We start from the raw sequence: 13,464 nt of genomic DNA on the forward strand, positions 1-13,464 counted from the left end.
TATCCATACTCTACTTTATTACAAAAATACTTTATGAAAATTTACACATACATACACACTCACCACCACCATTACTACCATCACCCCATAAAAGAAATGAGGCAAAAAGAAAGTAAGGTCAGGAGAAAAATAATAAGGCTGGTATGGGTGGGGTTAGTGCAAAGAACATTTAGTATAAAATTCTATACAGGTGCTAGAACTAAGCTATACCTTTGGCTCTAGGTTTTCTAGCAGCCAACAGAAAATTGGAGATAGATAATAGGCTACAAGATTCATCACATTTGTAAGATGATTATAAGATGATTGGGATTTTCCCTTGAACTCATCTTGTATTGAAAAGGGCATTTGATGCTTTCCTTCTGCTAGAAAGATTAACTTTGAATTGCAATAAAAGTAATAAAAACATAATTCTGGCAAAAAGATAAATGAATAGAATGACAGAATGGGAGCAATTACAGGATTTCTAGTGTTGCATCTCTTTTCCTTGGTCCGTATTCTAATATCCCCGCATTCTCCTCAGTGCACAGAGGGCTCCAAGAAGATTGGCCATTCTTTTCAAAAGCTGAAGACTTCCCTAAAGAGTCTGTGGGAATGGGAAGCAGAATCTGATCACCATTTTTTTTTTTTTTTCAGAATGGAAAACTTCTACCATGAAGAATATATATTTTTTATTTTTTTTTAAAAAAATATATTTTATTGATTTTTTTACAGAGAGGAAGGGAGAGGGATAGAGAGTTAGAAACATCGATGAGAGAGAAACATCAATCAGCTGCCTCCTGCACACCCCCTACTGGGGATATGCCTGCAACCAAGATACATGCCCTTGACCGGAATCAAACCTAGGACCCTTCAGTCCGCAGGCCGACGCTCTATCCACTGAGCCAAACCATTAGGGCAAGAATATTTCTTTATGTACATTTTTATGTAGCTTCCAACTTATGAATTGTGGTGTTCCAAAAGTTCATTTATAAGTTGCTTGTTTGAAATAAAAAAATATTTTTTTCCCAAAGAAATGATGTTTACAACTTAATTTCAGATTTGCAATGAACCCAAGTTTCAAAGAGGTTAAATCTGAATAAATGCAGATCTACAATTCTGTATTCGAAGACTTTAAGGTCAGTTTTTGCTGACTTTGGATTTTTTTCCTTTTTTTGAGAAGGATAATACTGTGTATATACCAGTTATTACATAGCACTGCAGTGTGGTCTGGAGCAGGATACTATAGTCAAACACATTAATACTTCTGCAGTGAAACTGATGAATATTCACACTCAGTGGGATAAATAAAAACTATAAATAGCCTCATGTCAGTTCAGGTCGGGTCTTGTCGCCAAATGAATTCCGGCCAAATGAGTTCAGGTCAGGTCAGGTTTTGCTGCCAAATGAATTATGAAAAACCTTTTGGTTTTCAGAGCGTTTTGGGTTTCAGATGAGTAGATCTCTATTATACTTTTTAAAAAAAATAAAAAAGCCACTGGTATTATAAGTCCTAACCACAATATAATGTTATTTTATGGAAAAATATGTTGAATTCCAATTAGGGAAGCCAATAAGTCATCAGTATGCCGATCCTGCAGCAAGAGTGAAGAGTTTCCATCCATCTGGCTGGAGTCAGAGCAGTGCCCTTCTGTAACATAGGAGAGGGCTCTTGTCAGACAGGTGCTGGTGAAGGTACAAGGCCAAAGGCAAGGGGTAGGTAAGAAGCATGAGATGGGGAGATGGAAGAACAGAGGTGGGGACTTTCTTTCTTGTCTCCTATTATTCATTTCTCTACTCTTTTTGCCCTCCTTTTCTCTTAATTTTTCTTTCCTTCCAATGTTAGGGCAAGGAGCACGATATCAGTGTGACATTTTCCCTCCCCTCTACTCCCATCCTTTCCCCCAAACTGCCTATCTATATATATAAAAGCCTAAGTGACCGTCCAACCATCTGACTGGTAGCTATGATGAATAATTACCACCAGGGGGCAGATGCTCCAAACAGTAGCTATGACGTGCACTGACCATTAGGGGCCAGACACTTGACGCAGGAGCTGCGGTGACTTGGCAGCTGTGGTTCTCAGGTGACACACCTGGATCCAGAGAGGAGGGAGCCCAATTCTGGGGTGCGTCACCTGAGAACCGCCCTCTTGCAATCCGGGACCCCTTGGGGGATGTCGGAGGGCCAGTTTTGGCCCTATCCCTGAAGGCTAGGACGAAGGATGCCACCGGTGCATGAATCCATGCACTGGTCTTGTCCTATCTAATAAAGAGGGAATATGCTAATTGACCCTCACACAGTCACAAAGATGGCGGCGCCCACGGCCAATAAGGAGGGAATATGCTAATTGGCTGTCCCGCCCTCAAAGATGGCGGCGCCCAAAGCCAATAAGGAGGGAATATGCTAAATGACTGCTCCGCCCTCAAAGATGGCAGCACCCACAGCCAATAAGAAGGGAATATGCTAATTGACTGCCACACCCTCAAAGATGGCGGTGCCCACAGTCACAAGATAATGGAGCTTAGTCCCCTCAGCCCCGCTAGGACGGCAGGTGCACAGCAAGTCTGGGGCCGCCCCCAGGCAGGCCCGGCTGCTCCCTGTGCCTGCCTCCAGAGTCCCCCAGTCCCCTGAGCCCCCCCTCCCCTCCCCCCAGCTGCCCAGGGCTGGCCCGAGGTGCAGGCAAGCCTCGGATGTTGGCTACCCAACTGCTCAGGGCCACCCGAGGCTCAGGTAACCAGGGCCAGCTAAGGCTTGTGCTGCCGGCAGTGGCAGCAGCAGAGGTGTGATGGGGCGTTGCCTTCCCCTGATGCCAGGTTGCCTCCCACCACTGAGGGTTCCTGGACTGTGAGAGGGGGCAGGCCGGACTGAGGGACCCCCTCTCCAGTGCATGAATTTTCATGCACTGGGCCTCTAGTAAAGATAATAAATGGTGCCAGAAATAATATTGCTTTTAAAGTTAGTTAAATCTTGTTACCTATGCCACCCTCTAGCTGTATGACCTCAGGTGGTTTGCTCAACTTGTAAAATGGGTAAAAAAAATCGATCCGCTTCTTATGGTAGTTGAGAAGACTTTAGGTTCTGAGGTCATTGTGATGCTATACCCAAGTGCCTCACACAGAATAGGTGTTCAATAAGTGCTGGTATCTATCCTTCAGCATTGTTGTCCCCTCTCATATCTTCCAGTAATTCTTTCCATCTCCCCCTGAACATTGGCAAGAAGCATGGAGATCTGTAAGGGGCTGAGAGAAGCTTCTCAGGTGATGAGTATGATAGCTGTGATGGAGAAGTGGTCTGCAAAGCCATGAAGGCTCCAAAGTGTGAGTGTTTGTATCTGGCCGGAACAAGGCATCCAATCTCCCTTTGGGGCTCAATCTTGGCTTTGGTAAACCCTAGGAATTGAAAGTTTCTGGAAGAAAGAACAATCTCCAGGCTCTCTGGGAGTTAGGTGGGAAGCAGCTATATTTTGGGCTTACCTGAAGCAGTTTGCAGCCACGAAGGCTGATGTTGCCCCGTTGGCCAGAGCCAACCAGGAGTCCACAGTAAGCCTTGTAAAAATATTGTTGACAGTATTACAGATGTCTCCCATTTCCCCTTCCCCTTTTACTCCCTCCAACCAGCCCCTACCCACCCACCACCGGTCTTCACCATCCTATTGTATGTGTCCATGGGCTATGCATATCTATAATAATAAAAGGGTAATATGCTAATTAGGCTAGACATCTTCCAGACATCTTTCTGGATGTCCTCCCTGACAAAGCCAGGGCTGGAGGGAAGCCAGCCGGTGTCCTGGGTGCCAGCAGGCAGTCCGAGGGAAGCCAGTTGTGGTCCTGAGTACCTGCCAGCAGCCGGAGGAGGGAAGCAGCCCAGGTCCTCAGTGTCGGAGGGAAGCCGGTGCCGACAGCCGGGGGAAGGAAGGCCTACTCTTGCACGAATTTTTGTGCATTGGGCCTCTAGTAAGTATATTAGTTCTTTGGTTTATCTCTCCTCATCCTCCCACCCCACATCGAGATATGTCAGTCTGTTCCATGCCTTCATGCTTTGGGTCTTATCTTGCTGGTCAGTTTGTATTGTTCATTAGATTCCACAAATAAATGAGATCATATGAAATATGTCTTTCTCAGATAGGCTTATTTCACTTAGCATAATAGTCTCCAGGTCTATTCATGCTGTTCCAAAGGGTAAGTTATCCCTCTTTTTTATAGCTGCATAGTATTCTATTGTGTAAATGTCCAACAGCTTTTTTATTCATTCATCTACTGATGGGGACTTGGGCTGTTTCCAAATATTAGCTATTGTAAATAATGCTATGAACATAGGGGTGTATATATGCTTTCTGATTGGTGTTTTGGGTTTTTAGGATATATTCCCAGAAGTGGGATCACTGGATCAAACGGAAGTTCCATTTAAACATTTTTGAGGAAACTCCATACTGTTTTCCATAGTGGCTGCATCAATCTGCATTCCCACCAGCAGTGAACTGGTGTTCCCTTTTCTCCACATCTTTTTGAGCACTTGTTTGTCTTCCTTTTGTTGAGTTGTATGAATACTTTATATGTTTCAGATATTAACCCCTTGTCAATTGTTATATCACCTCTTTGGTTTCTAATTTTATTTATTTGGGTCCTCTCTCTTTGTTTGTTGATGAGTTTGGCTAAAGTTCATCAATCTTGTTTATCATTTCAAAGAACAGCTCTTGGATTCATTGATCTTTTGTACTCTGTGTGTGTGTGTGTGTGTGTGTGTGTGTGTGTGTTCGTTTTTTTAGTGTTTATGTCATTTATTTCTGCTCTGATCTTTATTATTCCCTCCCTTCTACTTCCATTGGGATTTTATTCCTGTTCTCTTTCCAATTTGTTTAGTTATAGTGTTAGATAGTTTATTAATGCTTTTTCTTGTTTCTTGAGGTAGGCCTGTAGTGCTATGAACTTCTCTTTCAGGACTGCTTTTGCCATGTCCTATAGGTTTGGGATGGTTGTGTGTTCATTTTCATTTATTTCCAGGAAGTTTTTAAATTCTTGTTTGATCTCATTGTTTAATAACATGCTATTTAGCCTCCATGTATTTGAGTGTATTTGAGGTGTTTTTTTTTATTGTAATTGATTTCTATCTTCATGCCATTGTAATCTGAGAAGGTGCTAGGTATGATATCAATAATCTTGAATTTGTATAGTTGTTTTTTTTTGTATTTGTATGTGTGTTCTAACATGTGGTCTTGCTTTGAGAATGCTCCATGTATGCCTGAGAGGAATGTATTTCTGTTGCTTTGGCATGAAATGTTCTGTAAATGTCAGTTTGATCTATCTGATCTAGTGTGTCATTTAAGGCCTCTGTTTCCTTGTTGATTTTTTATCTGGAAGATCTATCCAGTGATGTTATTGGGGTGTGAAAGTCCCCTATTATGACTTGTTGTCGATCTTTCCCTTAAAGTCCATCAAGAGGTATATATATATACTAGAGGCCCGGTGCACAAAAATTCGTGCACTCGGGGGGGAGGGGAGTTCCTCAGCCCGGCCTGTGCCCTCTCGCAGTCTGGGACCCCTCAGGAGATAACGACCTGCTGGCTTAGGCCTGCTCCCGGGTGGCAGAGGGCAGGCCCAATCCCTAGGTGCAGGCCCTGGTCGGGCTCAGAGCAGGGCCGATTGGGGAGTTGGGGTGCCGCCCCCTGTCATGCACAGAGCAGGGAGATTGGGAGGTTGTGATGCCACCCTCAGTCACGATCAGGGTAGGGCCAATTGGGGGGTTGGGGCACCGTCCCCTGTCACACTCAAGGCAGGGTCGATGGGGAGGTTGCGACGCCACCCTCAGTCACGCACAGAGCAGGGCCAATCAGGGGGTTGGGGCACTGCCCCCTGTCACTCACAGAGCAGGGCCCATCAGGGGGTTTGGGGCTCTGTACCCTGTCATGCACAGAGCAGGGCCTATCGGGGGTTGGGGCGCTGCCCCTGTCACACACAGAGCAAGGCCCATCAGGGGGTTGGGGCACCGCCCTCTATAACCCACAGAACAGGGCCAATCAGGGGGTTGGGGCGCCGCCACTATCACACTCAGGGCAGGGCCGAGGGGAGGTTATGGCTCTACCCCGTCACACACAGAGAAGGGCCCGTGGGGGGGGGGTTGGGGAGCTCCCCCCTATCAGGCACAGAGCAGGGCTTATCAGGGGGTTGGGGCGCCTTCCCCTGTCACGAACAGAGCAGGGCGGATAGGGAGGTTGTGCCCCACCCCCTGTCACACACAGAGCCGCAGGGCAATCAGGGGGTTTGGGCGCTGCCCCCTGTCACGCTGATCCCAGTGCCGGGAGGCCTCATGGCTCAGCTGATCCCGGTGCTGGGAGGCATATTACCCTTTTACTATATAGGGTAGAGGCCTGGTGCATGGGTGGGGCTGGCTGGTTTGCCCTGAAGGGTGTCCTGGATCAGGGTGGGGGTCCCCATTGGGGTGCCTGGCCAGTCTGGGTGAGGGGATGATGGCTATTTGCAGCTGGTCACACATCCTTCAGGGTGGGGGTCCCCACTGGGGTGCCTGGCCAGTCTGGGTGAGGGGCTGAGGGCTGTTTTCAGGCTGGGGATGACTGAAGCTCCCAACTGCTCCTTTTTTTTCTTTCTTTTTTTTTTTTATTCTGGGCCAGCTTTAGCTTTGAGGCTTGGCTCCAGCTCTTAGGCCTCCACAGCTGAAAGTAGGTTTCTGGCCTCTGCTTACAATGTTGCGAATCTGCGGGCTGAAGTCTGGTGGTATTTGTTACAGAGTTTCTTAAACTGCCTGCTCAGAGGCCTGCAGCGGCAGGCGGGGAACGTTGGTTTCCTCCATCACTGAGGCAACCAAGCCTCATGTTAGTTTCAAGCTGCCTGGCTGCTGGCCGCCATCTTGGCTGACAGTTAATTTGCATATCTCGCTGATTAGCCAATGAAAAGGGTAGCGGTCGTATGCCAATTACCATGTTTCTCTTTTATTAGTCTATATATATATTTGGGTGCTCCTGTATTGGGTACATAAATGTTTACTAGGGTTATATTTTCTTGTTGAATCATTTCCTTTAGTATTATAAAGTGGCCTTCTTTGTCTCTTGTTATGGCCTTTGTTTTGAAGTCGATTTTATCAGATATGAGTATTGCTACCCCAACTTTTTTTTCCCATTTCCCTTTGTGTGGAATATTTTTTCTATCTGTTCAGTTTCACTCTGTATCTTTTGTCCTGAGGTGGGTCTCTTGTAGTCAGCATACATATGGGTCATATTTCCTTATCCATTCAGTCACCCTATGTCTTTTGATTGGAGCATTTAATCCATTTACATTTGAGGTTATTATTGATAGGTCTTTATTTATTGCCATTTTTATTTTCTTTTACTTTCTGTGATCCTCATTCTCTCCTTTTTTCTTCTTAAAGCAGTCCCTTTAACATTTTTTTGAATTGCTGGTTTGGTGGTAATGAGCTCCTTTAACCTGTTTTTGTCTGGGAAGCTTTTTATTTCACCTTCAATTTTAATGATAGCCTTGCTAGATACAGTAGTCTTGGATTCAAGCCCTTGCTTTTCATTACTTTAATACCTGATGCCATTCCCTTCTGTCCTGATGTGTTTCTATTGAGAAGTCAGCTGACATTGTAATGGGACCTCCTTTTTAGGTAATTTTCTTTCTCTCTTACTGCTTTTAAGATTCTTTCTTTGATATGTATATATTTCAGAGAGGAAGGGAAAGGGAGAGAGATAGAAACATCAATGATGAGAGAGAATCATTGATTAGCTGCCTCCTGCCCTTGACCAAAATTGAACCCAGGACCCTTCAGTCCACAGGCCGATACTCTATCCAAACCGGCTACGGCTTTCTTTGTCTTTAACATTTGCCACTTTAATTATGATGTGTCTAGGTTTGGTCTCTTTGGGTTCTTCTTGATTGGGATTCTCTGTGCCTCTTGAACTTGTGTGACTTTTTCCTTCACCAGGTTGGAGAAGTTTTCTGTCATTATTTGTTTGACAGAAGAAACAGATTCTCTGTTCCTTGCTCATATTCTTCTCTTTCTGGTATTCCAATAGTGTGGATGTTATGTTTTATGTTGTTCTAGAGCTCCCTTAAGCTATCCTCCTGCATTTTAATTGTTTTTTGTATTTGATGCTCTAACTGGGTATTTATTTCTATCTTGTCTTCCAGATTTCTGATTCAACCCTCTGCTTCATCCAATCTATTTTTAATTCCTTCCAGTGTGTTCTTGATGCCAAATACATTATTCTTCATTTTGTCTGTTTCTTGTTCATGGTTTCTATTTCCTTTTTCATGCTGTTGTAATTTGCACTCAGTTCCTTAGGCATCTTCATAATCATTACTTCAAACTCTCCGCCTAATAGTTGAGTGTCTCCATTTCATGTAGTTCTTTTTCTGGAGATCCCTTCTTTTCTTTCATTTGGTTTTTTTTTTTCTTTGTCTTTCCAATTTAGCTGTCTTTTTGTATTTGTTTCTACGTATTAGATTAAACTGTTATATCTCCCAGTCATTGTGGGATGGCCTTATCTAGAAAGTGTCTTGAGGGAGTCCAGTGGTGCAGATTATTTGATCTCCTGAGTTGGTTGCTCTAGGGATTCCCCTTGTGTGTTATTTGAATTTTCCTGTTGTAATTGGAACTTGATTATTGATGTTCCTTTCTTGAGAGGGATCTCCCATCCGACTTGCTGACAGTGAGGCTTAACCCCAACCTTGCTGAGCCAGCTGTTATACAGGTGCTGACAGAACAGGACAGGACACAATAGGATCAAACCAAAGACACCACAAATATCAAGCTACGCAAAGCAGCAACAGGAAAGTTTAAGCAGGAAAAAGAAGAGAAAGCAAAGAAAAAATAAAAATGATACCAAAAGTCACAAGACCAAAGATTTAGAGGTGGTATAAAGAAAAAGAGAGAAAGCTGGAGAAGGCAATATGGAAGCAAGAAGGAATCTAAAAGAACTAGTATAAGAATAAAAAAAAAAAAAGGAAACAGAAAAGAAATTAAATAATAATGATGAATTTAAAATGCAATAAGAATGGATATATTAAGATGTAGATAGGAAAAGTTAAATGGAAAAAAAGAAAAGAAGAGAAAAATAAAATAAGAAAAATTAATAATACAGTAAAAAGAGACAAAAGAGAATAGAATCAAAGTAAAGAAAGAAATTAGAGATATGCAAGAAAAAAGAGAAGCAAGAAAACAAGAGGGAAAAGCAAACAAACAACAAAAACAAAGCCACTCACTCACACACACACACACACACACACACACACACAAACCAAATCCACATACACTTATACATTCAAAAACATTTTGGTGCACATTTGTGGAGCTCACTGGATTTTGCTCTGATGTTGTTGAATCTGGTTCCTTTGTGTGTCTGTCCTGGGCCTCCCAGGATCTTCTCTCGTGCAGGCCAGTGTGAGTTACTGTCCCTGGGCAACCTACAGATCTGCAGCCTCTTTAGTATTCTCAGGTCTTTAGTTCTAGTAGGTCCAGCATAGGGGATACTACATCCCGCTCCCCAGCCTTCAGCACAGTTCCTGCCCCTGAACCTTGCAGTGTAGCAGAGCAGCTGGGGCCTAGAACAACTGTGGCAGCATAGTGGCGGTGGCAGCACAGTAGCGGTGGCAGTGAGTAAGTCCACAGCAGGGGGGGAATTCTTGCTGAGTCAGTGGCGATTGTGTGGGTTAGACCTGGGCCATGGTGAATCCGTGTGTTGCTAGGGTTGGTGCCTAGCCACTGCCACTCCCCACAGCCTCCTCCCGAGGATGATCTTGTAAAACCTTCAAGATGGCATGGTTTCCAAGCTGGAGCTGTGCCTGGGGAGTGGCTGTGGTGGTAGCAGTGGGTCCCAGGCCCAGAGAGCCCAAACCACTCACCCCTGAGACTCCCACATGTGATCTGACTGACCTTCACACACACACACACACACACATGCCCACACAATCGCCCTCTCCCTCACTCCCTCACTCATTCTCTTATCCTCACAGTAAGCCTTTTAAGAAGCCAATAGATGTGAGAAATCATCAGATTTGTATGGAACCACAAAAGACCCCAAAGAGCCAAAGCAATCCTGAGAAAAAAGAACAAAGCTGGAGGTATCATGCTACCTGACTTCAAACTATACTACAGAGGTACAATAATCAAAACAGCATGGTATTGGCAGAGAAACAGACACAGAGATCAATGGAACAGAATAAAGAGCCCAGCTATAAAACCAGATGTATATGGACAGATAATTTTCGACAAAGAAGCCAGAAATGCACAATGGAGTAAAAAAAGTTTCTTTAATAAATGGTGCTGGGAAAACTGCAAAGCCATATGCAAATGAATGAAACTGGATTACAGTTTGTCCCCATGTACAAAAATTAATTATAAATGGATCAAAGACCTTAATATAAGAGCTGAGACAATAAGTTACATAGAAGAAAATATAGGTACTAAACTTATGAACCTGGGTTGTAGAGAACGTTTTATAAACTTGATCCCAAAGGCAAGGAAGTAAAGGCAAAGATAAATGAGTGGGGCCATATAAAACTACAAACCTTCTGCATAGCAAAAGAAACTGACATCAAAACAAAGAAGCAGCCAACCAGATGGGAGATGATATTTGCAAACAGTAGCTCTGACAAAGATTTAATTTCCAAAATATATAAAGAACTTGTAAAACTCCACACCAAACAAGCAACCCAATAAAAAAGTGGCCAGAGGACCTGAAAATACACCTCTTCCAAGAAGACATATGAACAGCAAGTAGATATATGAAAAGATGTTCAACCTCACTGGCAGTTAGGGAAATACAAATCAAAACTACAGTGAGCTACCATCTTACACCTGCTGGAGCAGCCACTATCAACAAGACAAGCAATAACAAGTGTTGGAGAGGTTGTGGAAAAAAGGGAACCCTCATTCACTGTTGGTGGGAATGTAGACTGGTACAACCACTATGGAAAGCAGTCTGGCTATTCCTCAAAAAATTAAGAATAGAGCTACCATACGACCCAGCAATCCCACTCCTGGGTTTATACCTGAAAAACTTGAAATCATGTATTCACAAAGATATATGCACCTTTACGTTCATTGAAGCATTATTTACTGTGGTCAAGACATGGAAACAATGAAAGTGTCCTGCAGTAGAGGACTGGATAAAGAAGATATAGTATATATACACAATGAAATACTATCCTATATAATAAAAGGCTAATATGCAAATTTCTGGAATAGCAGAACAACCAGTCGCTATGACGTGCACTGTGGCCAACTGGCCTGATCCGCCCCCATTGGCCGTCCCCACCCCTGGCTTAGGTGTTGAGCATCTGCCTTCCCCTGGCTGCTTGGTCTTGCGGGCCGAGGCTGCTCCACTGGGTGAGCTGTGCCCACATGTACAGTGCCCTGGACCAGATGGCCTGTAAGATCAACCTGGCCAGGGTCACCCAGGGCAAGTGCTCCACCCTCAATGTGACTGACCTGACGACCCGGGGCCTGAACATCCTGCTGCTGGACAATGTCATCAACTTCAGCTTCATGGCCAAGGGCAAGCTCTTCCTGCACCACGTGGGTCATATGGCCTGGGCTGGCCAAAGTGGCACAGCCTACTCCTTGGTGGCCCCTACCTGCTGGACCTGCACCTGTTCCTGGGCTGTGCCTTCACCCTTGCCCGCCCCCATGAGGAGCCCTCTGGTGTGGTCGGTGTGGATGGCATGCTGGGCCAGGTGCCACAGAGCGTGATGGACAAAGAGTACTATGGCCTGTGGAACACCCTAGAGGGGTCGCTGGAGCTGTGGGGCCTGGGCTGCGTGGCTGACAATGCCTAGCAGCAGCATGTGCGCTTGCAGCTGGCGCCCTTGCCAGAGTCCATCAAGCATGCCAAGGAGCTGGACCTTGTGGGACAGGGCCTGCACTCCTCTTCAGCTTGAGCTTTGAGGAGGAGAAGCTGAAGTGGCTAAGGCTGGTGGACAGCATCAAGCAATACCACTTGTGGGAGACCATCTTTGAGATCAACATCTCCAGCCAGGACCTGAGCAGCCAGGTGATGCGGGCCAAGTGGCAGAAGGACTTCAAGGCCATTGCCAGCTTCCAGCAGGGCCGGCAGGAGTGGCAGGAGAGCCTGGCTGGCCCAGCCCCAAGCTGCCCAGTGCGGCAGGTGGAGCAGCCTGGGAAAGAGGAGGAGGTGGAGGAGGTGATGGGAGAGAGTGTGGAGCATGTCTTCACAGAAGTTGTGGGCCAGAAATGGCAGCAGCCAGGACCTGAGTGGGGAGCCAAGAGATGGAAGGAGGAGGCCTGGCTGCTCACCAGGATTTTTATGTCCCCTATGGGCCCAAGGACTTTGACAGTGAACAGGGTCTGAGCGTTGGTGGGGACAGGTGCACCTTTGAACAGCAGGTGGCTGGCGCTGTCCTGAACCTGATGGGGGATGAGGCCAGAACCTGACCAGGGGCCGGCAGCAGCTCAAGTGGGACTGGAAGAAGAAGCAGTTTGTGGGACAGTCAGGACAGGAGGACAAGAAGAAGATCAAGACAGAAAGTGGTCACTACATCAGCAGTTCCTACAAGTGGGACCTCTACCAGAAATAGAAGCAGAAACAGAAAATCGCCATACGCTCAATGCCTGAGCCCCAACAGGCCTCCAGCGTTCGGCCCTGTCGGGGGTGCTGTTTCAGTCAATCCGGTTGGGGCATGTGCAGGAGGTAACCAATTGATGTGTCTTTCTCACATCCATGGTTCTCTCTCTGTCTCTCACCTTCCCTTCTACTCTAAAAATCAATGAAAAATGTCCTCAGGTGAGGGTTAACAAAAAACAAAAACAAAATATGCCTACATCTATACTAATAAAGGGTAATATGCTAATTAGACCGACATCTTCCAGACATTTTTCTGGACAACACCACGGTGGTGGGGGCTGAGGCAGAAGTGGTTAGGGACAATCAGGCCACAGGGGAGAGCAGTTAGGGACAATCAGGCCAGCAGGGGAGGGCAGTTAGGGGAGATCAGGCTGGCAGGCAGAGGTGATTAGGGAAGATCAGGCAGGCAGGCAGGCAAGTGGTTAGGAGCCAGCAGTCCCAGATTGTAGAGGGTGCAGGCCGGGCTGAGGAACCTTCCCCTTCCCCACCATGCACGGATTTCATGCACTGGGCCTCTGGTCCTATATAATAAAAGGAGAATATGCAAATCGATCAAATGGTGGAACGACCAGTCACTATGACACGAACTGACCACCAGGGGGCAGATGCTCAATGCAGGAGCTGCCCCTTGGTGGTCAGTGCGCTCCCATAGGGGGAGCGCCGCTCAGCCAGAAGCTGGGCTCATGGCTGGCGAATCCAGTGGTGGTGGCAGGAGCCTCTCCTGCCTCTGCGGCAGGGCTAAGGATGTCTGACTGCCGGCTTAGGCTCGCTCCCTGTGGGACATCCCACAGGGACTCCTGGACTGCATGAGGGTTCAGGCCAGGCTGAGGGACACCACCCCCCCCCCCCCGAGTGCACAATTTTTATGCACAGGGACTCGAATACACACA

At 46.0% G+C, this 13,464-nt stretch overlaps 1 protein-coding gene and 1 pseudogene across 1 annotated transcript in view; both read left to right on the plus strand.

Annotated features, from left to right (window-relative positions):
* The window catches only part of CRADD (CASP2 and RIPK1 domain containing adaptor with death domain), a 211,513-nt gene that overhangs the window by 57,015 nt on the left and 141,034 nt on the right, over positions 1–13,464 (plus strand). The window lies entirely within an intron of this gene.
* On the plus strand, positions 3,201–12,644 carry LOC132225801 (ATP-dependent RNA helicase DDX54-like; annotated as a pseudogene).

This window comes from Myotis daubentonii, chromosome 2 (genome assembly GCF_963259705.1).
Source record: "Myotis daubentonii chromosome 2, mMyoDau2.1, whole genome shotgun sequence".
In the NCBI taxonomy this organism is placed as follows: Eukaryota; Metazoa; Chordata; class Mammalia; order Chiroptera; family Vespertilionidae; genus Myotis; species Myotis daubentonii.